This window comes from Leptonychotes weddellii, chromosome 12, assembly GCF_054177405.1.
Source record: "Leptonychotes weddellii isolate Sample4059 chromosome 12, ASM5417740v2, whole genome shotgun sequence".
In the NCBI taxonomy this organism is placed as follows: Eukaryota; Metazoa; Chordata; class Mammalia; order Carnivora; family Phocidae; genus Leptonychotes; species Leptonychotes weddellii.
In genome coordinates, this window is record NC_138380.1 from 27,656,334 (window position 1) to 27,670,457 (window position 14,124).

The following is a 14,124-nucleotide window of genomic DNA, read 5'->3' on the forward strand; positions in this document are numbered from 1 at the left end:
CTTATATAATGCCTGATAAATTAGGGAGGGACCAGTAAATAAATAAATACAAGAATTAAATATATCTTCCCAGAAAATACTCATCTTCACTTTCAGGACTAAACTGAACAAGATGTCCTTGTTCATACATTTATCCCTTACCTGTAGACGAATGTATTTTAAATCTATATGAAGATAAGCTGCATAAATCAATTGATATCTACTCAGGTATGAACTTTATTTCTCCTCCTAAACTGGTCTTGTTACTCCCCTGCAGAGAACAAACCAATGATCACTTGAGCCTAAGAGGGTATTTGGAGAAATGAAGTGGTATTTTTTTCAGCTGCCATACAGTATCATATTGACCATTCACTAAGTAAGCAAGTGTCAGAAACTAACAGCCAAATGCATGACAAAGTTAAATGTCATTTAGCATTTCTAGTGACTTGTACTGACATAATAATCATACCATGACTGAGAGACTTGTAGAAATTTAGGTGACTAAATTTGGAGTATTTTCAAAACCTGATTCATCTATAAAGGTAGATTTGATGTTTCCTTTCCAAGCTGTTGTAAACAAAAAAGGTGACTCTGTCTCATTGAACTGTCTTGTATATTCTGCCCTTGGAAAAGCTGTATCTGTCCTTTAACTTTTAGCATAATACAAATATTTACCTCAGTCACTCTGAATTGCTGAAGGTCTTATAAGTTATGATCTGAAAGTACTGGTGAGGGATTTTCCACTATGTCTAAGTGAGGAGGTCAGCAAACCCTTTTTACAAAAATAACCATACAGATGAACAAAATTTACCAAAAAAAGCCCCGAGAAACAACAACAACAACAAAAAATAACCATTTCAGCACTCTGGACATCAACCCAAGGCTTACAAAGAATATGAGAAACACTTAATTCTTTTTTCTTTTTTTAAGATTTTATTTATTTATTTGAGTGAGAGAGAGAGAGAAAATGAGTGGGGTGAGGGGCAGAGGGAGAAGCAGACTCCCTGCAGAGCAGGGAGCCCGACGTGGGGCTTGATCCCAGGACTCTGAGATCATGACCTGAGTGAAGGCAGATGCTTAACGGACTGAACCACCCAGGCACCCCGAGAGACACTTATTCCTTTTTTTTAATTTTTTAAAAGATTTTTATTTATTTATTTCAGAGAGAGAGAATGAGAGAGAGAGAGAGCACAAGAAGGGGGAGGGTCAGAGGGAGAAGCAGTCTCCCGCTAAGCAGGGAGCCTGATGCGGGACTCGATTCCAGGACTCCAGGATCATGACCTGAGCCGAAGGCAGTCGCTTAACCAACTGAGCCACCCAGGCACCCCGAGAAACACTTATTCTTGAGAAATAAATTTCTGGTGTTTATAAGCCACTTGGTCTGTGGTACTTTGTAATAGAAGACCGAACCAGACTGAGACACAGGAATACAGATGAGCAAAAATCCTTAGCCTGAATCTACAGGTTGCAATGACCTATTAAGCAGAATTAAATTATCATTCTTGTTTGGATGGAGTTATCACTTCTTTTCAAAATCACAAGCTGGTATCTAATCTTTCTTGACTTCAATTCTCTTTCCTCATCTATACCTAAAGCACAAAAATTCAATATCCAATATGCATTTCTACAACTACTACTCCCTTTGTCTTTGTTATTCGTAGCTTACTTGCCAGGCACCCAATATTTTACAGCAACAACCTCATGGTCTTCTGGCCTCTAGTTATTTGTCCATTCAATACACTGTCCAGTCTATTGCTGGAGTGATCTTTGTAACATGCTAATCTACTTACACACTTCACAAGTAAAAGCTCCTCTGAGGTTTCCCATTTCAATCACTATAGAGTCTAATTTTCTTTTACATGGCTGAAATGCTATCTATCCCTACTTGCATAAAGTTTCACCTCATAACCTATATGCTAGCAAGCTGAAACCACAATGTGTAGTATTCTTGCTTGCTTCAGATATTTATGTATATTATTTTCTCTGCCCGAAATATCCAATTCCCTATCTCATCCAACATTTTCTCCCCAATCCCAGCTGACTTTACCTGGCTAATTCTAATCATCCTTTAGATTTAGCATAAACATAATTTTCTCTGGGAAGCTCCTTCCTTAAAGTCCTTCAGAATAAAAGCACCTGCTAAACACTCCTACTGTCTTATTAACCTGTGGGACAGTCAGATTTCCAAACCATTGTACATAGCAAATATTCAATAATTATTTAATGGATGAATGAGTGAATAGAACTTTGAATATAGTATTAAAATTTTAGTTGAGCAAAGTTTAATGTTAAGCCCTGTGAAACTTGGCATATTGGTTAAAGTATGTGCACATTTCCCAGCTCTAGCCAACCTCTTATGATTAAAACCATAAATTAAAGAAGCAACTTGCTGACACTTTGTCAGCATTCAATCAACTCCCCCCAGTGATTATCTAATTTTCTTCTCAAATAAATTTTCTCCTTCCACACTCCCTCAGGCAATAGACTGAGTAAACAGATGAACCTTGAAGTGAATTCTGTAGGACACTTAACCTCTTTTAATATAAAAAAATAATAATTTCAAAGTTTAGAAATTCACATTCTTCCCTCATTTATATTTATATCTCTGTATCTATGAATGAAATATCCACCACAATGTAATTTTGTCATTGGTAGATTAAACATTTGTCTTATCTATTAATAATTTACCTTGGTATTACAGATAACTAGCAGCTGGTATTTGGTATATTCTTCATTACTAATAAATATGTTCTGAATGTCAAGGCATCAAGTGACTGTATGGGCCCAGGAATAAATTATTAGCTTAATATGTTCTAATTCTCATAACTAAGGTATTTAAAAGCTCCAGGGTAAATAAATCTGGAAAGGCAGTAAGTTGAATGATAATTAATGAGCTCTTCTATACGTGAAATGATAGATTTTATTATACTTACATAGCAAATAAATCTTAGATATTAATATAAAAAACTATATATGTCATATTAAAATCTTAGAATTACATGCATGTCTATTAGTAGTGACTAAATAGGGTATTGCATAAGGTAGATATTTCAATTTTCAAATTTTTATTTATTTATATTTTTGTTTATTTACATGATGGTATCTGTTTCCTCTAGTAAATAAAATAATGCTGAAAGGGCACACTAGAAATTTTATTAAGGTCAGAAGAGAAACGGATTCAATTCTATATTCTATTATATTCTATTATACTTACATATAAGACACATATCTGTGTTTGTGTGTGTGTGTGTGTATACACTCATCAGTGAGAGTAAGGCAAAAGTAATCTCTTAAATATTAATTTAGGCTTGGAACATATAAGTAAATTGAGGCACATTTTGCTAACTTTTAATGTCAAGTGACAAGTCAATGGGGAAGATGACTGCTGAGTTGAACTGCGTTCTCTTAAAATTCATGTACTGTAATTCTAGACCTTAGCACCTTAGAATATGATCTTATTTTGAAATAGGGTCCCTGTAGATGTAATTGGTTAAGATAAGGTCACACTGGAATAGGGTGGGTCCCTAAATCACTATAACTGGTGTCCTTATACAAAGAATGCCATATTAAAAAAAAAAAAAAAAAGAGGGAGAGAGACATACAGAAAGAAGACAATGTGAAGACCCAGTGAGAATATGATTTACAAGTCCAAAATAACACAGATTGCCAGCAAACCTCCAGAAGCTAGGAGAGAGTGATGGAACAGATTTTGCCTTACAGCCCTCAAAAAGAAGGAACCCTGCCAACATCCTCATCTTAGACTTCTAGCCTTCAGAACTGTGAGTCAATAAATGTCTATTGTTTAAGCCAACTAGCCTGTGGTCCATTGTTAACAGCAGCCTGAGCAAATCAATACAATTACCACATACCTATGCTGGTTTATATATATTATAAATGGCTAATGAAAACTTTAGCTAAGTTGGGCTGTAAGTACCTTAGTTTAAGAAGCATTAATGCAAGGATAATCAGGGTATGATTAGCTTGACCAACATTCATGTACTGGTGTGAGATGCACATCAATCTTCTGTGAGTGTTAATTGGAATGGTCACCTAAGCTTGCTTTGTATCTTCGAATTACGGGTTTTTTTTTTTTTCTTTTTTGGGTTTTTTTTGGTTTTTTTTTTTTTTTTTTTGCTTTTTAGTATGCTTTGTAATTTTTCTTTTTTAAAGATTTTATTTATTTATTTGACAGACAGAGACACAGCGAGAGAGGGAATACAAGCAGGGGGAGTGGGAGAGGGAGAAGCAGGCTTCCCGCTGAGCAGGGAGCCCGATGTGGGGCTCGATCCCAGGACCCTGGGATCATGACCTGAGCCGAAGGCAGACGCTTAACGACTGAGCCACCCACGTGCCCCTGCTTTGTAATTTTTCTTGATGGAAGGACATAATGTGCCAGGCAAAAGAAACTGTTTCAGTAGGCCTTTAGTAATGTGGTGGTGAGATGTGGGGGTAGGGGCAGTGGTCTATGGTTTATATTAGGTCTCTGTATTTCGGTGACCCTATGCTTTTGGACTGTGAACTTCACAGTGTTTCTCAATTTTTTCTCTTCCCCTTCGTGGGGACAGGATGGCTAAAGTAGACTGAAGATGGGTACTTCCCTTCTCACTCATGGAAGGCTAGAGTGGACTTGAATTAGCTATTTCTTTGCACCAGGTCAGCTATGCTATGATAATAACCACACACCCCCACCCCCCACAGCACTGAGGCTTTGGTTAACTAGTTTCTCCTGAAGGCAGGCCTTGATAAGAACAGAATGCTTTGGCATCAGGGGATTTTTCTGTAATATTTACTGTAAGAACCTGGTCATGCTCTTGGAATTAAATCTCACAGAACTGTGGGAGCCCATCTATCACTGGATCCCCCTGGAGTTTTAAAGATTTATTTATTTTTATTTTTTATTTATTCATGAGAGACAGGGAGAGAGAGAGAGAGAGAGGCAGAGGCAGAGGGAGAAGCAGGCTCCCTGCTGAGCAGGGAGCCCGATGTGGGACTCGATCCCAGGATCCTGGGATCATGACCTGAGCCAAAAGCAGACGTTTAACCATCTGAGCCACCCAGGCGCCACCCCCCCCCGTAGAGTTTTAAACTCTCACTGGCATCCATGCCAAGCTTTTGGCAATTAGTCAATTAGAGTACAGGTTTTCCTACCAAGGCAGTGGTTCCTCCAGAAATTTATGCTCATCTCCAGTAAGCAGGAATCCCCTGTATTCACATTTTTCTCCTATCACAGTGGTTTGCTCTGTGGCCTCCCCTTTTTATTATTTTTATTTTGTTGTTATTGTTGCTTTTTTTTTTTTTTTTTAGAGTAAGCTCTACATCCAGCATGGGACTTAAACTCATGACCCTGAGGTCAAGAGTCGCGTGCTCTACCGACTAAGCGAGCCAGGTGCCCCCTCCCCTTTCTCATAAATCCAAGAATTGTTAACTTTTCATCCTGTTTAGTTGTTTGTTTTGTTTACTTGCTATTGGGATGGAATGGCAACTTTCAACTCCTTACATGTGGAATCATAAACCAGAAGTCCACTTATTTGGTTTTTAAACACTTCTAAGCTTCTTATGAAATGATAGGCCTGTTTTCTTTTTAAAACTATGGATGGCACAGCAACATCTCACTTTTTAATATTTGGAGTTATAACTGATTTTTTTTCCAGTAATCTCTACACCCATCATGGGGCTTGAAACTACAACCCTGAGATCAAGAATCACATGTTCTACTGACTGAGTCAGCTAGGCGCCCATAACTCTGATTTTAGAATATGCTTCAGCTGCATAAAAATAAATTATAAATCTTATTTTTAAAAATTTTGGCTGAAAATCATAAATGTATTAAGGTAGAATTATCATGATTCTATAATTATTTCTAGTTTATTACCTTTTGCCCAATTTTTATACAGTATCCTTAGTTATTTAAACATTTTTCTTCTCTTTAAAAATAACTATTAAATTAAAAATATGTGATCAAATATAATAAAAATTGCAAGTCAAAATACAACCAAGATCAACATGATAGTATGTGGAATTGTGTGTTTCATTAGAATTTGTAAAAAAAAAAAATTGCAATAATGTGGATATTTCTCTATGCTTTTCTTCTTTCTCATTACTTAGAACTAGAATATAAGACTATAGTTACTTAATAAAAGAAATGTGAATAATGAAAATAGATATTGAATAAGTATATTAAGACAGGCTTGAAAACAATATATTTATAATCTCATCTATTTACAAATACCTTTGCTTAATACCATCCTTCCACAGTTTCTTAAAACTCCATAATCTCTTATAGTTCAGAAAGTGTGAATACTTCTTTTCCTATTAATATTATGGGTTTATGAGCATATAAAATAGTATCTTGTTTTCTTTGATTTAATGATCACAACAACTTTGTGAAGGAGAGAAAGGACATGACTTACCCAATTTCCAAACCTAGAAAAATCGAGGTTGGAACTGAGATTTTCTGATTCCAACTGTAGTCTCTGTCTACCACATTTCATCATCATATACAGAAGTGTCCAAGGGGCAGGATCAGAACACAGAAAAAGGACAGGATATCTAGTGGTTCCATCATGGCCATGTGCTGCCAAGTAGTTCTGTGTGGCTTTTAGAGCTCTATGTACCAGTACACACAACTACTCGCAAGAAATAGTGGGGAGATTTTAATTAAAATGCATATTAAAAAATGATGAAAGGAAAAGACAGCACATTGTAGTTGTGTAACACCATTCACTGCTCTCCAGATCAAATTGCTGTGGCCTTTATTATTTAGTAAAAATGTTTTCAACATTGGTGTATCTTAAAGTAATGTAAAAGTTGGGGCGCCTGGGTGGCTCAGTTGGTTAAGCGACTGCCTTCGGCTCAGGTCATGATCCTGGAGTCTCTGGATCGAGTCCCGCATCGGGCTCCCTGCTCGGCAGGGAGCCTGCTTCTCCCTCTGACCCTCCCCCCTCTCATGTGCTCTCTCTCTCTCATTCTCTCTGTCCCAAATAAATAAATAAAATCTTTAAAAAAAAAAAAAGGTAATGTAAAAGTTATAATACACTACAGTACAAGTAAACTACTAAATAGATTCAGAGAGATGTTTCTAGTTAGCAGACTCTGATTCCTGAGATGATTAGAGTTATTCCAGGATATCTCTGAAAGTATTAGGGATGCCTGTTATGAATTATCACTTATTGTTGAAGCCTTTCTTGATCCCCCTACACAACGTTAATTTATAATCCCTTTCTATTCTAAACTACAACAGCAGTTTGCTGATATCTCTGTTACAACTTGTGGGCTTTTAGTGGGATCATCTTTCTCCTTTTCTCCATTCCTACCTCAATCTACTCCAAGGTAGGTAGAAATAAAACTCTGAATTATGCAAGTACCACGGTTAGTCTTTCAAGTGGTCTCTGGAATGACTCCCCCTACCCTGTTGGCCCCGACCCCTGCCAAGAACACCAGAAAAATGAGAAGGTTTTCAGGCTGCTCTCAGCTAAGAAGTCGGTTTCTCTCTCCCTCCCTCTCTCACTCATTACCCACCCCCCTCCCCCACTTGCTGTTGTGTCTCTCTAACTTGTAGGACACCCGCCCCCCTTCCATGAGACATAAAAAGCATAAATGGCTGGGGCTGGGGCTCCATCCTTCTGTCCTAATGGTGCAGGGCAGCAATTGACGATCAGCACTGTGCAAGGCAAAAGGCAAAGCCTCCTGGTTCTCTTGTGGGTTTACATTTTCTTTCTGTGTGGTGTGTTCTTCCAGGGCAGATTTTCTTTTCTCACTATTATTATGCTGAAATATAAAGGACTGAAGTCCAATTGTATGTTTACAAAAATAAGCAAAAAGATACCATCTGACCTGCTTTGTTTCTTGAACCCAATGTGGTCACTATCCACACAGAGAGACATAGTCTATATGTTCCAACATCAAAGTCTTATCTTGAGATTTTAGTTTAAAAAGATTGTTAGGGGTGCCTGGGTGGCTCAGTCGGTTAAACAGTTAAGCATCTGCCTTTGGCTCAGATCATGATCTCAGGAAGGGTCCTGGGATGAGCCCCATGTCAGACTCCGTGCTCAGTGGGGAGTCTGCTTTTCCCTCTGCCCCACCCCTGCTCGTGCTCTCTCTCTCTCTCTCTCTCAAATAAATAAATAAAATCTTAAAGAAACAATGTTAGTCAAAAAGGTCAAGTGGAAACTTTGTTTTCTTGACCTTGTCATTCATATATATATGATAAAATATATAAAATTATATACATAAACATTTATAGAATAAGTGGCCTATGAAGGCTAGAATTTAAGGATTTAGAAATCTGTGCTTTAGGCTTTATTTTTTCACACTCCAAACACTGTACTTGTGAGTCATATTATGATTATTTGCTCACATGTTCACCTTTCCTGTAAGATATGGACCATATATTATCTATGTGCTTTTCTCAGGTACGGACCTGTGTGACAGAGAGTTGATTGTTGTTGAATGAAAATTCTAGAGCCTGACTGAACTAAGGAGGCTACTGAATGAACAGATCAGTGGGTATGATAGTAACCTGACTCGTTCAATATCAACATGTATGTTATTCTCTGTAGGGGCTGAGGAAACTCTGAAAGCAGTTACAAAGTCACTGTAATTGTGTACATCTGCCACATTTTAGAGATTACTGATAAATAAAGATCAAGTTAGTGTTTGTATTTCCCCAGGGAAAATAGAGAATTGAATCTCCAAGACAAGCTGCTGCCTACAGATACTAGATGAGTTCTAATCTGCAACGAGAAGAAAGAGAGTAAGAAATTTAATCTCATACCCTGTTTCCAAGCTAAATCGTCTTACCCTTATAGACATATTCCTCATACCATGCACAGAGGGAGAAGGGAGCAAGTAATTTCCAGCACTGCTTCCCTCTCCCTAGCAGTCTCAGTATCAGTGACACCAGCTTGCACACCCTCACTGCTGAGGGAAAGTATTAACCTCATTGTTCCAGAACACAGCAGAGGCCTTACAAATGTCCTTCCTCACTTTGGTACTTCAGGCTATGTTCAGAACAGCTTTGCAAGGAGAGTGTTCAGACTGCAGGACATGTCACCAGAATGATGTAAGCCTTCATGAAGTGGCGGTCGTGATGATTTTTCTAAAAGGATCACTGCCTATGAATTTGGAAGTGCATCATCTTGTCAGGAAAGGTCTAATGTGCTTTTTGATTTGTGAAATTTTGATGTCACATTTGGCATAGTGGGTTGGATAGTAAAAAAAAAAAAAAGTTACAATCCTCTCTACTCATTTCATTTTCATTCACATTTGGGTGTGTGAAATCATTCTAAGTGATATTGAGACTTTTATCCCAAAGTATTATAAAATCAGGCAATCCTTTTTAAATACTAAAAGTATGCTGACAACCTTACATATTTCATTATTTAATTATCATGCCAAAAGTTGCTGATTTAAATATTAATACATAGCTTACATCATTTTTAAAGAATACATTTAAAATGTTTTAGAATTATAAAAAGTCTTGGTATCAATTTATAATCCTTAAAATCAGCTGGGAGTTGCTATTCAGAGTGCATTTTTTTGGGGGGGTATTGAATGTAAAGGGGCTAATGTTAGTGAACCAAATCCATCCTTTATAATCCAGGAAAACAAGGGGCAGGAACGATGGAATTTCGTCACAGTTTTGCAGAGCAAGTGTCTCATTCTCAGACCCCAGCCCCCTGGCTCCAGTAAAGGTGGTGAAGGTGACATGATTCCTCTTCTTAATGTCCCTAAATACCCCATCTTACCCTGCACTGTTTTTACTCTGCTTGCTTGTTCATTTCTTTACTAATGGTCTTTGGAAAACTGAAAGTTTGATATTCACTATTTCATTATTGCCTAGACCTGAGACAGATCTCTACATCCATAAACTCTTCTCATTTATTTTTCTTCTGCTAACATCTTGAGCAAGACAGAGTAGAAAGAGAGGAAGCAGTCACCCTGATAAGCACTGGACAGGGAGCATTAGAAAACTACTATCTGAATGGTCACCTCATACAAAAAACACACTTTACATAAACTTGACAAATCAAACTCATGAGATTCATAAAGTATGATGCAAAAAACTCAGTCCTCATTTCTTCTTTCTACTTTTATATATGAGGGAAGGACTTCCCATGTAATAATTAATTGACTAAGATTGTGTCAAAATGTGTGAAAATAAAACACAGTCTTTTACCAAAGAGAATATGAAAGTATATTACAAAGTTATTTTTCTCAAGGTCAAGCTGGATATACCATTTGGAATATTTTCCAACCAAACTTTAATGAATCAGAATAGACACTGTATCTGCTCTCATTTTTTTTTTTAAGGTATAGTAACAGGTGTTCCAGGAATTGATATTTTGTCATTTTGTTATTCAATATTAGATAGTATGTTCAAGCTCTGCTCTAGAAAAAATAAATTTAGAGGGGCAAAGGAATATTAAGGATGAATCTAATTTAGAATGGCTTTATCTAGCAGTTTAATTATATTGGGATATGGATAAAATTTTTAAAATTGTGAAATATAATGATTTCTCTGACTTTTAAAAAGTTTTTCCTTTAATGATAATGACCATTTAAATTTATGGGTTTTTTGCATGGCATTTTATTTCAGAGATATATTTATTTGTATTTTTAAAAATTTCTTTCTGTGAGGCATCATAGAGCAAATATATAAACTTGGTATAAATAGTTCTAGGTTAGCTAAAAACAAAGCCAAGTCTTTGCCAACTCAGAAAAAAACAGTCATTGCCAACTGTAGGAAAAAAAGACAGTTGACTGCTACAATATTCATTTAGTGCAAGTCATAATTTGCATGCATATACATGACTTTGATGTTATAATATTCAATAAAGAAATTTTAGCCTTCTAGCTATAATACAATCATTAAGCAATGAGGGGTAATATCAATCTTTTTGATTGTTTTTAAAATGATTATTGAGTTGGCCAGGTGGAGATTTTGCAATAATTGAGTTGGGATATCTCCCACCTGATGGGTTGTTTTCCCTTTGACTGATTTTGCTACAAAATGTTATTTCCTAGCCTCGCCCTTCTGACCTGTGAAAGCCATTGAGTTGGCTCATGTTTCTAAACACTGATTCGGTTAGATATTGCTCTGTTGAATATAACATAACGAGCTCCAGTTTGAGAGAATGAGTGAGTTTGAGTGACTGAGTTTGTGGCCATATAACTGTAATCTTAGGGCTTAGCAAAGACCTCCAGGTAGCTTCAGCTAGCCCCATTTCTGGTGCCAAATCATCAGTAGTTTAATTATTTCAAAGAAAGTTCTTTTCAACATAATTGTATTGTATTTGAATTATAACTGCTCACCCTAATTGTCTACTTTGTACTTTTATTTACTGACATGCTCTTCTGTAATGGCATTTATCAACAAATTTCTCTCACCTTTTTTTGGTCACTCATTCAGATTTTCAGGCTATTTATAGAAGATATCTCATTAGCTACTGCACTTAAGATTAATGTGGAGGCAAATTTTGAAATTATTTCAGATATTTTTTCCAATCTGGGTCTTCCAAAAAAGATACAACAAATGACCTGCACAGCTCCTTAACAAGATCTAGAGAGCTCCAAATGAACTAAAACTACAGTGAGTTCTGAAGTTGTTTTTATAAAGTAAACATGGTTTCTACAGATGAATCAAATCAATAACTTGTGAACACCATAAACTGTGTACACCATAATTTTTTTAAGATTTTATTATAAAAATTGTACTTTTAATAAATTTAGGCCTATTTAAAAGCTTATTTAAATACTGCTAATCTTACAAATTCTTAAATTTGTTTTATGTTTTAGCATAAATGCAAATGTCTTAAGGCTCTTAGTCTTTATATTCAGGAAGGTGATTGGATTTTAATGTCTAACATACAATTATACATGCATAAACATAGCAATATATTTTGATTAAAATTCTGAAAAGTTAAAAAGTGTGGAGAACACAGACAGTGGGAGGAAATACTGAGTAACTTTAGTAAGATATAAAATATATATTAAGAAGAGATTGGGAATAACAAGCTACGTAACTGTGAGCATTTTGGTGAGAAGCATCATGAGGCCTATGGCTCTGTGGAAATGCAATTAGATACGAGGAGTCTAGGCTGAAATCAGGCACCTTACTAGGGAAGGGAATCACCATGGAGCCTGGCTGAGAGGAATGAAGAGAAGTGTGATTGTAGAGACCGGACAGGTGCAGTGTGACATTTCCAGATCTGCAGAATGGTCCTCTCACCCACCATATTTGCATAGGCTTCATCTGCACTTTCAGAAGCAATCATTGATCATTCATTTGCATGAATGATGTTCCCTTCCCGCTAGACACTCTACTCCAAGAAAAGAAAAAGTGTACACATATGTTTATGACAAATTATCTTAATCCATAATCAGTTCCAAACGTTCTTGAAATAAAATCACAATGGAAGAAGAAAAAGAAAAAAAATTATAATGTGTGTCTTTTAACTATTACGGGATTAGCATAATTCTTTCACTTCTTGTCCAGTTCATTGCTGGATGTGATAGATTGAGCTTTAATTCAAGATTTACATTATAATTCTATTTTCTAAAGTTACTCTCTTGAAAGTAAATGGATTTCACCAACCCTAAGTGTCCTAATATGGATAACAGAAATAGTAAAATTTACTTTATAGTATATTGTGAAAATCAAATGTGATTTTTTTTTGAAAAACAAATACAATTTTGCAAAACATCAACTCATTTCAAACTTCTACTTTCCATTTTTTCTGATTAATTTATGTTTTCAGGACTGATATCTGACTGGAATACAGCAATATGGTAGTGTGTGCAGTATATTTGGGCGTGGCACCATGGTTATGTAGAGCCTTTGATAAGATTGTTCCTGTACCATTGTTGTTAAATATTTTGAACATCACTCTTCTATACTTATTTGATTCATTCATAGGAAGTGAAAAGTTATCCATGTATGACTTATATATGGAGAATAGGGGTGAAGAGGGACAAGTTGAGGAAAATAGAAGATACTGATTTTTTTTTGAGTAGGGATATATATACATACATATATAAGCTCAAATAATCATCTACCAAAAATAAAATAGTTTATGTTGATGACAGACATATGAACAAGATTGTCTACAAAGTCTTTTTTAAGACAAAATTTTGCAAACTACTGTCTCAACATTGACTGTTCTACAGCCATTAAATTTAAGGCTGAGATAGCATTCTAGGTAATAAGAAAGAGAAACACGAATGAGACATTTCATGCTATTTCATATCATTAATAACTTTAAGGTCAAAGAAAAAGATGTGTTTTATACATTTAAAAATGTAACTTCAATCATTATTAAATTATAAATATCATCGATGAGACAGTATCAGGGATGTACACACATCCAATATTCATTATGGACATAGAAATATTGCTTGTTTAAGAACGTAGCCTTGGGGCGCCTGGGTGGCTCAGTCGTTAAGCGTCTGCCTTCAGCTCAGGTCATGATCCCAGGGTCCTGGGATCGAGCCCCAAATCGGGCTCCCTGCTTGGCAGGAAGCCTGCTTCTCCCTCTCCCTCTCCTCCCTGCTTGTGCTCCCTCTCTCGCTGTGTCTCTCTCTGTCAAATAAATAAATAAAATCTTAAAAAAAAAAAAAAAAGAACGTAGCCTTGGATATATCTATGCACATACTCCTTGACCTTTCTATATCACACACACACACACGGGTACACATATACATAGCTCTGAAAAAATACATAAAATGTATTGGTAGTCGGGGGCGGAGCAAGATGGCGGAGGAGTAGGAGACCTGGATTTCGTCTCCTCTCAGGAATTCAGCTGGATAGGGATCAAACCATTCTGAACACCTACAAATTCAACAGGAGATCGAAGAAAAGAATAGCAACAACTCTCTCAACAGAAAAGCGACCGCTTTCTGGAAGGTAGGACATGCGGAGAAGTGAATCTGAGGCGATATTCGGGAGGATAGACGGCGGGGGAGGGGCCTCCGTCGGCCGCTTCTGGCAAGTGATAGAGCCGCGGAGCACAAAATCGGAACATTTAAAAGTCTGCTCCGCTGAGGTACGTCACTCTGGTGGCTAAGCGGGGGGGTGGAACCCTCCGGGACAGTGTGGTCTCGGGACCCTCGGGGTCACAGAAAGACCGGGGGTGCCTGAGTGTGGCA